The sequence below is a fragment of the Oncorhynchus tshawytscha genome, linkage group LG08 (genome assembly GCF_018296145.1).
Source record: "Oncorhynchus tshawytscha isolate Ot180627B linkage group LG08, Otsh_v2.0, whole genome shotgun sequence".
Taxonomy (NCBI): Eukaryota; Metazoa; Chordata; class Actinopteri; order Salmoniformes; family Salmonidae; genus Oncorhynchus; species Oncorhynchus tshawytscha.
Window position 1 is genome coordinate 3,678,237 of NC_056436.1, and position 14,452 is coordinate 3,692,688.

Here is a 14,452-nt window from a genome sequence, read left to right on the forward strand (position 1 = left end):
ACCCATCTGGACAAGAGGAATACCTATGTGAGAATGCTGTTCATCGACTACAGCTCGGCATTCAACACCATAGTACCCTCCAAGCTCGTCATCAAGCTCTAGACCCTGGGTCTCGACCCCGCCCTGTGCAACTGGGTACTGGACTTCCTGACGGGCCGCCCCCAGGTGGTGAGGGTAGGCAACAACATCTCCTCCCCGCTGATCCTCAACACTGGGGCCCCACAAGGGTGCGTTCTGAGCCCTCTCCTGTACTCCCTGTTCACCCACGACTGCGTGGCCACGCACGCCTCCAACTCAATCATCAAGTTTGCGGACGACACAACAGTGGTAGGCTTGATTACCAACAACGACGAGACGGCCTACAGGGAGGAGGTGAGGGCCCTCGGAGTGTGGTGTCAGGAAAATAACCTCACACTCAACGTCAACAAAACTAAGGAGATGATTGTGGACTTCAGGAAACAGCAGAGGGAACACCCCCATCCACATCGATGGAACAGTAGTGGAGAGGGTAGCAAGTTTTAAGTTCCTCGGCATACATCACAGACAAACTGAATTGGTCCACTCACACAGACAGCATCGTGAGGAAGGCGCAGCAGCGCCTCTTCAACCTCAGGAGGCTGAAGAAATTCGGCTTGTCACCAAAAGCACTCACAAACTTCTACAGATGCACAATCGAGAGCATCCTGGCGGGCTGTATCACCGCCTGGTATGGCAACTGCACCGCCCTCAACCGTAAGGCTCTCCAGAGGGTAGTGAGGTCTGCACAACGCATCACCGGGGCAAACTACCTGCCCTCCAGGACACCTACACCACCCGATGCTACAGGAAGGCCATAAAGATCATCAAGGACATCAACCACCCGAGCCACTGCCTGTTCACCCTGCTGCCATCCAGAAGGCGAGGTCAGTACAGGTGCATCAAAGCTGGGACCGAGAGACTGAAAACAGCTTCTATCTCAAGGCCATCAGACTGTTAAACAGCCACCACTAACATTGAGTGGCTACTGCCAACACACTGTCAATGACACTGACTCTACTCCAGCCACTTTAATCATGGGAATTGATGGGAAATTATGTAAATATATCACTAGCCACTTTAAACAATGCTACCTTATATAATGTTACTTACCCTACATTGTTCATCTCATATGCATACGTTGATACTGTACTCTATATCATCGACTGCATCCTTATGTAATACATGTATCACTAGCCACTTTAACTATGCCACTTGGTTTACATACATCTCATATGTATATACTGTACTCGATATCATCTACTGTATCTTGCCTATGCTGCTCTGTACTATCACTCATTCATATATCCTTATGTACATATTCTTTATCCCCTTACACTGTGTATGACAGTAGTTTTTTTGGAATTGTTAGTTAGATTACTTGCTCGTTATTACTGCATTGTCGGAACTAGAAGCACAAGCATTTCGCTACACTCGCATTAACATCTGCTAACCATGTGTATGTGACAAATAAAATTTGATTTGATTTGATCATGAGAATCACAATACATACAGAATCATGAGAATCACAATACATTGAGAATCCCAATACATAGAGAATCATGAGAATCACAATACATACAGAATCATGAGAATCACAATACATACAGAATCATGAGAATCACAATACATACAGAATCATGAGAATCACAATACATAGAGAATCGGCATGTAAGTATGGTGATACTGGCCATCCATTCCCAGCCCTAGTGGTCATGGTAGAGACGGTTGGTCTTGTCCTCTCTGACTGCTATTAGTGATCGCATGCGGTCCTTTGGATGCAATGATTGTAAGTCGCTCTGGAGTGTTTGCTAAATAACTCATAATGTGAAATATATGCCATCTATATATATGCTGGTCCCAGATCTGTTTGTGTTGTCTTGTCAACTCCTACGGTCGTTACCTAGCCTGGTCCCAGATCTGTTTGTGTTGTCTTGTCAACTCCTATGATCGTTACCTAGCCTGGTCCCAGATCATACTATTATGTTATAATTAAGTCTATGATTTGATAGAGCAGTCTGACTGAGCGGTGGTAGGCAGCAGCAGGCTCGTAAGCATTCATTCAAACTTTACAGCATTTGCCAGCAGCTCTTAGCAATGCTTGAAGCACAGCGCTGTTTATGACTTCAAGCCTATCAACTCCCGAGATTAGGCTGGTGTAACCGATGTGAAATGGCTAGCTAGTTAGTGGGGTGCGCGCTAACACCGTTTCAAACGTCACTCGCTCTGAGACTTGGAGTAGTTGTTCCCCTTGCTCTGCAAGGGCCACGGCTTTTGTGGAGCGATGGGTAACGATGCTTCGATGGTGGCTATTGTCGATGTGTTCCTGGTTCGAGCCCAGGTAGGGGCGAGGAGAGGGACGGAAGCTATACTGTTACACTGGCAATACCCAACTGCCTATAAGAACATCCAATAGTCAAAGGTTAATGAAATACAAATGGTATAGAGAGAAATAGTCCTATAAATACTATATTAACTACAACCTAAAACTTCTTACCTGGGAATATTGAAGACTCATGTTAAAAGGAACCACCAACTTTCATATGTTCTCATGTTCTGAGCAAGGAACTGAAACGTTAGCTTTCTTACATGGCACATATTGCACTTTTACTTTCTTCTCCAACACTGTGTTTTTACATTATTTAAACCAAATTGAACATGTTTAATTATTTACTTCAGGCTAAATAGATTTTATTTATGTATTAGTTCAAATAAAAATGTTCATTGTTCATTCAGTATTGTTGTAATTGTCATTATATATATATATATATATATATATATATATATATATATATATATATATATATATATATATATATATATATATATATATATATATATATATTTATAAAAATTGTCCGATTTAATCGGTGTCTGCTTTTTTTGGTCCTCCAATAATCGGTATCGGCGTTGAAAAATCATAATCAGTCGACCTCTAGTTGTAATATCCCATAAACCTTTGCTTAAATGAGGAAGAATTCTAAGTAATGGCACCAGCTATGCTAGTTGGCAACGACGCTGGTCCCATGACGCTTCCGCAACCTGGGTGTCTTCAATCTAACCGTGCCATTTTGTCTGTGTCAGGTCTTCTGGAAGAGAGGGCCGTGCTGCTGGGTCGGATGGGGAAACACGAACAGGCCCTCTTCATCTACGTACACGTCCTGAAGGACACACACATGGCAGAGGAGTGAGTACTACTGCCTAGACACACACACTGACTCGCACACGGTTGGTTAGCCTTTATTCCCCTCTGAAGTCCACTGAGACTGAGTGCCAACAGGGAAAGGATCCCCCCGACTTGGTGGGGGCTGTGGAAAGGGGAGGAGATTTAACACTTGCTCTTGTATCATGTGACCCCCCGAAATAATCCTTGGACCAGTGTACATTATTGCAAGTTTATGCAGATGGACTTGGGAACATGACCGCCAAGCCGCACTTTTTAACACCTAGTTGCCAGCTGCACCAATGTGTCAGAGGAAACACTGTTAAACTGACGACTAAGGTCAGCCTGCAGGCGCCCGGCCCGCCACAAGGAGTCGCTAAAGGTAAAGGAAACGACTGCCTTGGAATCCCCCCAACTGTGGTCAAAAGGTAAAGGAAACGACTGCCTTGGAATCCCCCCAACTGGTCAAAAGGTAAAGGAAACGACTGCCTTGGAATTCCCCCCACACTGTGCCGCATTACATTTGAATAGAGCTACACGGTGACCCACATGTGAAACCACTAACTGAACAGAACTAGGGCTACGGCGGACTGTGAGCTTCAGGGATGTTTCTGCCACCACGGTGCATCGGTCAGAATGCCAATCGGGAGTTTAGGGAGTGTTATTGCACACAGCTGAACACAGAAACGAACAGAGCTGTAATCTCTGCCAAACGTGCTTCTACAAAGTATTGACTCAGGGGTGTGAATACTGATGTAAAGTAGATATTTCTGTATTTAATCTTTAAATACATTTTGCAAACATTTCTAAAAAACATATCTTCACTTTGTCGTTATGGGGTTATTGCGTGTAGAAAAAAATATATTTAATCTATTTAGCTTTTATTTTATTATCACAACAAAATGTGGAATAAGTCAAGGGGTACGACTACAAGTCTCTAATAGCATTCAATAGTCTTCAAGCGTGCTAATGGTAATCTCCCTGCATCTTGTTTATAATTTTGTCATCGTGGTTAGACTTAGGTCTAGGTCTCTTTATTGGCTGATTGTAATTACAATGTTCGAGAGCAGACTGTCCAAGCTAACAACATCTGGTTAGTCCTTTTTTTCTTCTCAGACAATATTGCTTGGCTGTCAACAGAAGAATGTCCCTTTCCAGGCACTGTACCTCACCTTCCACGGCAGAGGCTAAATACACAGAGACTCTTTCATCTCTGTTCATCTTTCATCATCTCTCTTCGGAGCCTTCTAAAAACGCTTTATTCCCATCCTGATTCTGGGAGTCTTCCAATCAGGATTTCTGGAAAAACCTGTCAGTTTTGGGAAATTTAAAGGAAATTTTTGCAACTTTTTACTGAGGAAGGGAGTAGGACTACAGAAAGTCTCCCACTAAAACATCCAAACAGCCATTAACAACAACAAGCTGATTCAAAACTCTTGTTGTTCTCTCACTCCAAGCTGATTTTGTGTTGCTCTCCCTCAGGTACTGTCATAGGCATTATGACAAAGAGACGGACAGAAGCCAGGATGTGAGTAACCCCTTATGACTGACGCATACCTACATACCTGCCTCGTTAACCCTCTATATCTGTTAACCCAGTGGTATTATGATACAGGTGTACCTGTCTGTTAACCCTCTATATCTGTGATACAGGTGTACCTGTCTGTTAACCCAGTGGTACAGGTGTACCTGTCTGTTAACCCAGTGGTATTATGATACAGGTGTACCTGTCTGTTAACCCTCTATATCTGTGATACAGGTGTACCTGTCTGTTAACCCAGTGGTACTATGATACATGTGTACCTGTCTGTTAACCCAGTGGTACAGGTGTACCTGTCTGTTAACCCAGTGGTACAGGTGTACCTGTCTGTTAACCCTCTATCTGTGATACAGGTGTACCTGTCTGTTAACCCAGTGGTATTATGATACAGGTGTACCTGTCTGTTAACCCAGTGGTACAGGTGTACCTGTCTGTTAACCCAGTGGTATTATGATACAGGTGTACCTGTCTGTTAACCCAGTGGTATTATGATACAGGTGTACCTGTCTCTACTGCGCATGTACCTGTCCCCTCCTGACGTCCACTGTCTTGGGCCAATCAAAATGGAGCTGTTGGAGCCACAGGCCAATCTAATGGCAGCTCTACATGTCCTGGAGCTGCATCACAGCAAGCTGAATACAACTAAGGTGGGTTGCACCACACCACAGCAAGCTGAATACAACTAAGGTGGGTTGCACCACACCACAGCAAGCTGAATACAACTAAGGTAGGCTGCATCACAGCAAGCTGAATACAACTAAGGTGGGTTGCACCACAGCACAGCAAGCTGAATACAACTAAGGTAGGCTGCATCACAGCAAGCTGAATACAACTAAGGTAGGTTGCACCACAGCACAGCAAGCTGAATACAACTAAGGTAGGCTGCATCACAGCAAGCTGAATACAACTAAGGTAGGTTGCACCACAGCACAGCAAGCTGAATACAACTAAGGTAGGTTGCACCACAGCACAGCAAGATCAATACAACTAAGGTAGGTTGCACCACATCACAGCAAGCTGAATACAACTAAGGTGGGTTGCACCACAGCACAGCAAGCTGAATACAACTAAGGTGGGTTGCACCACATCACAGCAAGCTGAATACAACTAAGGTGGGTTGCACCACAGCACAGCAAGCTGAATACAACTAAGGTAGGCTGCATCACAGCAAGCTGAATACAACTAAGGTAGGTTGCACCACAGCACAGCAAGCTGAATACAACTAAGGTGGGTTGCACCACAGCACAGCAAGATCAATACAACTAAGGTAGGTTGCACCACACCACAGCAAGATCAATACAACTAAGGTAGGTTGCACCACACCACAGCAAGATCAATACAACTAAGGTAGGTTGCACCACAGCAAGATGAATACAACTAAGGTAGGTTGACTCAAACGATGTCAATTAGCCTATCAGAAGCTTCTAAAGCCATGACATAATTTTCTGGCATTTTCCAAGCTGTTTAAAGGCACAGTCAACTTAGTGTATGTAAACTTCTGCCCCACTGGAATTGTGATACAGTGAATTAGAAGTGAAATAATCTGTCTTTAAACAATTGTTGGAACAATTACTTGTGTCATGCACAAAGTAGATGTCCTAACCGACTTGCCAAAACTATAGTTTGTTAATAAGAAATATATGGAGGGGTTGAAAAACTAGTTTTAATGACTCCAACCTAAGTGTATGTAAACTTCGGACTTCAACTGTATCTATATTATTTATATATATATATATATTATATCTCTCCACCAGGCCATCGACCTGCTGCCAGCCAACACTCAGATCAGAGAGATCCGTGTGTTCCTGGAGAGTGTTCTGGAGGAGGAGGCTCAGAGGAAACGCTTTGACCAGGTGCTCAAGAGTCTTCTGCAGGCCGAGTTCCTACGGGTGAGAAAGAGAGAGAGAGACGCTCTGTGTGTTGGTGTCGTGTCCTATGTAACTGTCCTCTACCAGAACCTCTTTCAAAACTTCAGAAGGAAGGGAGGAAGCTCTTGAGTTTGAAGGTAGGCCTTGAAATACATCCACAGGTACACCTCCAATTGACTCAAATGATGTCAATTAACCTATCAGAAGCTTCTAAAGCCATGACATCATTTTCAGAGCTTCCTCCCTTCTGATGTTTGAGGAGAAGATTAAAGGAAAGAGCACGCGAACGACAAGGAACTACCTTTGGAGATTCAACCCTGATGTTTGTTTTTTGGTCTGTCTGACGTGTGTGATGTTTGTTTTTGGTCTGTCATGTTTGTTTTTGGTCTGTCATGTTTGTTTTTGGTCTGTCTGACGTTTGTTTTTGGTCTGTCTGATTAGGTCCAGGAGGAACGTATCTTCCACCAACAGGTGAAGTGTATCATCACAGAGGAAAAGACCTGCAGGGTCTGTAAGAAGAAGATGGGAAACAGGTAAACTTGTTGTATTTAACCCTTATTTTCCCTGGTAAATTGACTGAGAACACATTCTCATTTCCAGCAATGACCTGGGGAATAGTTACAGGGAGAGGAAGGGAGGATGAATGAGCCAATTGTAAACTGGGGATGATCAGGTGGCCATGATGGTATGAGGGACAGATTGGGAATTTAGCCTGGACACCGGGGTTAACACCCCTACTCTTATGATAAGTGCCATGGGATCTTTAGTGACCTCAGACTGTCAGGACACCTGTTTCACGTCCCACCCGAAAGACCGCACCCTACACAGGGCAGTGTCCCCAATCACTGCCCTGGGGCATTGGGATACTTATTTTAGACCAGAGGAAAGAGTGCCTCCTACTGGCCCTCCAACACCAACTGCCGACCAGGACCAACCCTGCTTAGCTTCAGAAGCAAGCCAGCAGTGGTATGCAGGGTGGTATGCTGCCGACCAGGACCAACCCTGCTTAGCTTCAGAAGCAAGCCAGCAGTGGTATGCTGGGTGGTATGCTGGGTGGTATGCAGGGTGGTATGCTGGGTGGTATGCAGGGTGGTATGCTGCTGGCTATTCTATTATCAATGCTTTGTAAACACCTATAACTATGTCATATCCTTTATTATGTGATAAAAACCTGTTGTAAATCTGTGGTAAAGGCTGTCTATGTACTAAAACACTCTGTCCTGTCCAGTGCCTTCGCCAGGTATCCCAACGGTGTTGTGGTTCATTACTTCTGCTGTAAGGACCGAGGGGTGTGTCCTACGGAGCAGTGATACCGCTATCGCCACCTGGACGCAAAGCACTTTGGGATACGAACAGACCAGACCGCCGTGTACTGAAATGACAGAATAGTTCCCTCCTGTGGACTTCGTGTTCGTAGCAGCACCCTGGAAGGCTGGTTTGAAACGACATCACAGCAGCTGGGATATTCAGGAGGAGAGGAGGACTCCATCTCTGGAACTCTGGCTGCTTCTCTCTGGAACTCTGGCTGCTTCTCTCTGGAACTCTGGCTGCTTCTCTCTGGAACTCTGGCTGCTTCTCTCTGGAACTCTGGCTGCTTCTCTCTGGAACTCTGGCTGCTTCTCTCTGGAACTCTGGCTGCTTCTCTCTGGAACTCTGGCTGCTTCTCTCTGGAACTCTGGCTGCTTCTCTCTGGAACTCTGGCTGCTTCTCTCTGGAACTCTGGCTGCTTCTCTCTGGAACTCTGGCTGCTTCTCTCTGGAACTCTGGCTGCTTCTCTCTGGAACTCTGGCTGCTTCTCTCTGGAACTCTGGCTGCTTCTCTCTGGAACTCTGGCTGCTTCTCTCTGGAACTCTGGCTGCTTCTCTCTGGAACTCTGGCTGCTTCTCTCTGGAAGGAACTCTGGCTGCTTCTCTCTGGAACTGCTACCAGCTACCTATTCTGCCCCACAACCCCAGCTACCTATTCTGCCCCACATCCCCAGCTACCTGCTAAACTACAGTACCTGTAGCTATTCTATCAACTACTCTGCTACAGTGACTACTCTGCCCCCTCCCTCTCGCATCCTCAGAGTCTACTCAGTACGCTATAGAGACTATATAGACTAACTCTTATTCTCTGATGCCTTGTGACTTTTAAGAATGTCCTTAAAAGCAGCCATTTTATTTTCAGTTAGCGTGTGTTTCTGAGGGAATGGTTTTCAGTTAGCGTGTGTTTCTGAGGGAATGGTTTTCAGTTAGCGTGTGTTTCTGAGGGAATGGTTTTCAGTTAGCGTGTGTTTCTGAGGGAATGGTTTTCAGTTAGCGTGTGTTTCTGAGGGAATGGTTTTCAGTTAGCGTGTGTTTCTGAGGGAATGGTTTTCAGTTAGCGTGTGTTTCTGAGGGAATGGTTTTCAGTTAGCGTGTGTTTCTGAGGGAATGGTTTTCAGTTAGCGTGGGTTTCTGAGGGAATGGTTTTCAGTTAGCGTGGGTTTCTGAGGGAATGGTTTTCAGTTAGCGTGGGTTTCTGAGGGAATGGTTTTCAGTTGGCGTGTGTTTCTGAGGGAATGGTTTTCAGTTGGCGTGTGTTTCTGAGGGAATGGTTTTCAGTTAGCGTGTGTTTCTGAGGGAATGGTTTTCAGTTAGCGTGTGTTTCTGAGGGAATGGTTTTCAGTTGGCGTGTGTTTCTGAGGGAATGGTTTTCAGTTAGCGTGTGTTTCTGAGGGAATGGTTTTCAGTTAGCGTGTGTTTCTGAGGGAATGGTTTTCAGTTGGCGTGTGTTTCTGAGGGAATGGTTTTCAGTTAGCGTGTGTTTCTGAGGGAATGGTTTTCAGTTAGCGTGTGTTTCTGAGGGAATGGTTTTCAGTTGGCGTGTGTTTCTGAGGGAATGGTTTTCATGTTTTCAGTTAGCGTGTGTTTCTGAGGGAATGGTTTTCATGTTTTCAGTTGGTGTGTGTTTCTGAGGGAATGGTTTTCAGTTAGCGTGTGTTTCTGAGGGAATGGTTTTCAGTTGGCGTGTGTTTCTGAGGGAATGGTTTTCATGTTTTCAGTTGGTGTGTGTTTCTGAGGGAATGGTTTTCATGTTTTCAGTTGGTGTGTGTTTCTGAGGGAATGGGTTAAAAAAACAGACAAACATAACGACTCCATTTCTAGCATGGTCCATTTGCACAAACACATTTTTCAGATCCGCTACAGCGATATAACCTCTTCTGAAAACTCTTTTTTTTTTTGTTGATCAACCTGTATTTGGATGTAGATTCACAGTTTCAAAATGTGTCTTTTTAGTGATTGATACAATATATTCATTCATTTTTGGGAAAAACCTGAAAGAAAAATGTCAGCAGCTCAGCCCATGTTTCCTTATTGGTGAAATGAAATGGTTCTGTCTTTATCATGAGTGTACGTCAGATTGGAATGAAAGTTAAGATATGGGGATGAATCCCAAAATGGCACCCTATTCCATTTTATAGTGCACTACTATATAGCCCTATAGGGTTCTGGTGAAAAGTAGTGCACTATATAGGGAATAGGGTGCCATCTTGGGATGCATGCATTATATATGTCGCAGTTGTATCCTCGCAACATTGTAAATAAATACGTGCAGCATCAACCGACCGTTCATCTGTTTATTGAAGGAGATGTAGCTAGCTATACTCAACCGACCGTTCATCTGGTTATTGAAGGAGATGTAGCTAGCTATACTCAACTGACCGTTCATCTGGTTATTGAAGGAGATGTAGCTAGCTATACTCAACCAACCACCTTTTTTTTTTTGAGGAGTACATTTGTACGGAATGGGGTGAGTTTACGTTAGCTAGCTACAGTATACTCAGTCTGTTGCACCATCTCACCATTTAACCTTCAAAACATTGGTACCATTTATATAAAGAGTGAGAGAGAGAGAGTATGAACAGTTTATTGTTTAAGTTTTTTTCTTATTTTTTTTACTGAGCAAATCAAAAACCGGTATGTCAGTATTGCATGAATTGATTAATAAACGTAACTTTACACTCGTAGGTGTCATTTTAATGTCTTGGACGCCATGGTTGGTAATAAAAGAACATGCCATACAACTGTTATCAGCCGTATGTACAGGATACTCATGGTGTGTATATGTACACGTCGTCCAACGACACGCCGACTGCAGGTTGTATACACACGTCGTCCAACGACACGCCGACTGCAGGTTGTGTATACACGTCGTCCAACGACACGCCGACTGCAGGTTGTATATACACGTCGTCCAACGACATGCCGACTGCAGGTTGTATATACACGTCGTCCAACGACACGCCGACTGCAGGTTGTATACACACGTCGTCCAACGACATGCCGACTGCAGGTTCCTTCTGGACAATAAAACGACAATAAGAACTAAGAAGAGATGGAAAAATACCAACACAAAGTAGATATCTCAGTTTAACAGAATAATCATTGAAGCATCAGTATAATACAGGAAGGTGCAATTTATAATCCAATACTTACATGTGTATTGGGGAAAGGGGGGTTGAGGGGCCAAGGGTTTAAATTGTTCAGTATTACTATAATGAGTCAAGTATTTTAATTGACAACACAATAGCCAGGAAAACCTCCCTAAAATTAAGGAACCTAGAATTAAACCTTGAGAAGGATCAGGCTCAGAGACACGGTATGTTGTCGAGGGATCCCCCATGTCCCTCCTACCATGTCTATGTTGTAGAGAGGGGGATCTAACCCTGTCCCTCCTACCATGTCTATATTGTAGAGAGGGATCCCCCCCCATGTCCCTCCTACCATGTCTGTATTGTAGAGAGGGGGATCTAACCCTGTCCCTCCTACCATGTCTATATTGTAGAGAGGGGATCTAACCCTGTCCCTCCTACCATGTCTGTTGTAGAGAGGGGATCTAACCCTGTCCCTCCTACCATGTCTGTTGTAGAGAGGGGATCTAACCCTGTCCCTCCTACCATGTCTGTTGTAGAGAGGGGATCTAACCCTGTCCCTCCTACCATGTCTGTTGTAGAGAGGGGATCTAACCCTGTCCCTCCTACCATGTCTGTTGTAGAGAGGGGATCTAACCCTGTCCCTCCTACCATGTCTGTTGTAGAGAGGGGATCTAACCCTGTCCCTCCTACCATGTCTGTTGTAGAGAGGGGGATCTAACCCTGTCCCTCCTACCATGTCTATATTGTAGAGAGGGGGATCTAACCCTGTCCCTCCTACCATGTCTGTTGTAGAGAGGGGATCTAACCCTGTCCCTCCTACCATGTCTGTTGTAGAGGGGGATCTAACCCTGTCCCTCCTACCATGTCTGTTGTAGAGGGGGATCTAACCCTGTCCCTCCTACCATGTCTGTTGTAGAGAGGGGATCTCACCCTGTCCCTCCTACCATGTCTGTTGTAGAGAGGGGGATCTAACCCTGTCCCTCCTACCATGTCTGTTGTAGAGAGGGGGATCTAACCCTGTCCCTCCTACCATGTCTATATTGTAGAGAGGGGATCTAACCCTGTCCCTCCTACCATGTCTGTTGTAGAGAGGGGATCTAACCCTGTCCCTCCTACCATGTCTGTTGTAGAGAGGGGATCTAACCCTGTCCCTCCTACCATGTCTGTTGTAGGGAGGGGGATCTCCCCCTGTCCCTCCTACCATGTCTGTTGTAGAGAGGGGGATCTAACCCTGTCCCTCCTACCATGTCTGTTGTAGAGAGGGGGATCTAACCCTGTCCCTCCTACCATGTCTGTGTTGTAGAGAGGGGGATCTAACCCTGTCCCTCCTACCATGTCTGTTGTAGAGAGGGGGATCTAACCCTGTCCCTCCTACCATGTCTGTTGTAGAGAGGGGATCTAACCCTGTCCCTCCTACCATGTCTGTTGTAGAGAGGGGGATCTAACCCTGTCCCTCCTACCATGTCTGTTGTAGAGAGGGGGATCTCACCCTGTCCCTCCTACCATGTCTGTTGTAGAGAGGGGGATCTAACCCTGTCCCTCCTACCATGTCTGTTGTAGAGAGGGGGATCTAACCCTGTCCCTACTCCCCTCCTACCATTGTCCCTCCACACCGGCGTTAAAAGAGTAAGAGAACAAAGACGGCACTTTTCAAAAAGCCTATTTCACACCATAACCTGCTGAATTTGGACAATACTTTTCTATGGCATTTTCATTCCTTCGCTCTGAAATGACCTCTCTGTGCAGGTCGAGATGGACCTGGCTGTCATGAGCGTCTCAGTGTATCGGCGTAGACCAAATATGGACCTTTTCTCCAGGGAAACGACCCAGGACTTTTTTAATTCAGGGGGAAAGAAACAACAGAATACGCCACAGCACAAAAACGTGTGTAATTCGGCTCTTACCCTTCATGGGGCAACCCTCCCTCATGGCCAGTAGATGTCGCCAACGAGCAGGAAAATATCGGCCTTCACACACACACACACTCTCACTCCATCGCAACATGTTAAAAAAATGTTTCCTGAACTTATATCTCTCAGATATAGGACCAACACTTCAGAACAAACTTCCTTTACATTTTTGAGGGACACTATCTGTTATTCAATGTGTTTCTATGGGCTAATAGCAGTAAGGACTATCTGTTATTCAATGTGTTTCTATTGGCTAGTAGCAGTAAGGACTATCTGTTATTCAATGTGTTTCTATTGGCTAGTAGCAGTAAGGACTATCTGTTATTCAATGTGTTTCTATTGGCTAGTAGCAGTAAGGACTATCTGTTATTCAATGTGTTTCTATTGGCTAGTAGCAGTAAGGACTATCTGTTATTCAATGTGTTTCTAATAGCAGTAAGGACTATATGTTATTCAATGTGTTTCTAATAGCAGTAAGGACTATATGTTATTCAATGTGTTTCTATGGGATAATAGCAGTAAGGACTATCTGTTATTCAATGTGTTTCTATTGGCTAGTAGCAGTAAGGACTATCTGTTATTCAATGTGTTTCTATTGGCTAGTAGCAGTAAGGACTATCTGTTATTCAATGTGTTTCTATTGGCTAGTAGCAGTAAGGACTATCTGTTATTCAATGTGTTTCTAATAGCAGTAAGGACTATATGTTATTCAATGTGTTTCTAATAGCAGTAAGGACTATATGTTATTCAATGTGTTTCTATGGGATAATAGCAGTAAGGACTATCTGTTATTCAATGTGTTTCTATGGGCTAATAGCAGTAAGGACTATCTGTTATTCAATGTGTTTCTATTGGCTAGTAGCAGTAAGGACTATCTGTTATTCAATGTGTTTCTATTGGCTAGTAGCAGTAAGGACTATCTGTTATTCAATGTGTTTCTATTGGCTAGTAGCAGTAAGGACTATCTGTTATTCAATGTGTTTCTATGGGATAATAGCAGTAAGGACTATCTGTTATTCAATGTGTTTCTATGGGCTAATAGCAGTAAGGACTATCTGTTATTCAATGTGTTTCTATTGGCTAGTAGCAGTAAGGACTATCTGTTATTCAATGTGTTTCTATGGGCTAATAGCAGTAAGGACTATCTGTTACTCAATGTGTTTATAATAGCAGTAAGGACTCTCTGTTATTCAATGTGTTTCTAATAGCAGTAAGGACTATCTGTTATTCAATGTGTTTATAATAGCAGTAAGGACTATCTGTTATTCAATGTGTTTCTATGGGCTAATAGCAGTAAGGACTGTCTGTTATTCAATGTGTTTCTATGGGCTAATAGCAGTAAGGACTATCTGTTATTCAATGTGTTTCTATTGGCTAGTAGCAGTAAGGACTGTTATTCAATGTGTTTCTATTGGCTAGTAGCAGTAAGGACTGTTATTCAATGTGTTTCTATTGGCTAGTAGCAGTAAGGACTATCTGTTATTCAATGTGTTTCTATTGGCTAGTAGCAGTAAGGACTATCTGTTATTCAATGTGTTTCTATGGGATAATAGCAGT

The 14,452-nt window shown here is 44.1% G+C and overlaps 1 pseudogene; it reads left to right on the top strand.

Annotated features, from left to right (window-relative positions):
• The window catches only part of LOC121846869, a 38,070-nt pseudogene extending 28,535 nt beyond the window's left edge, over nucleotides 1-9,535 (top strand).
• The last annotated feature ends 4,917 nt before the right edge of the window (nucleotides 9,536-14,452 follow it).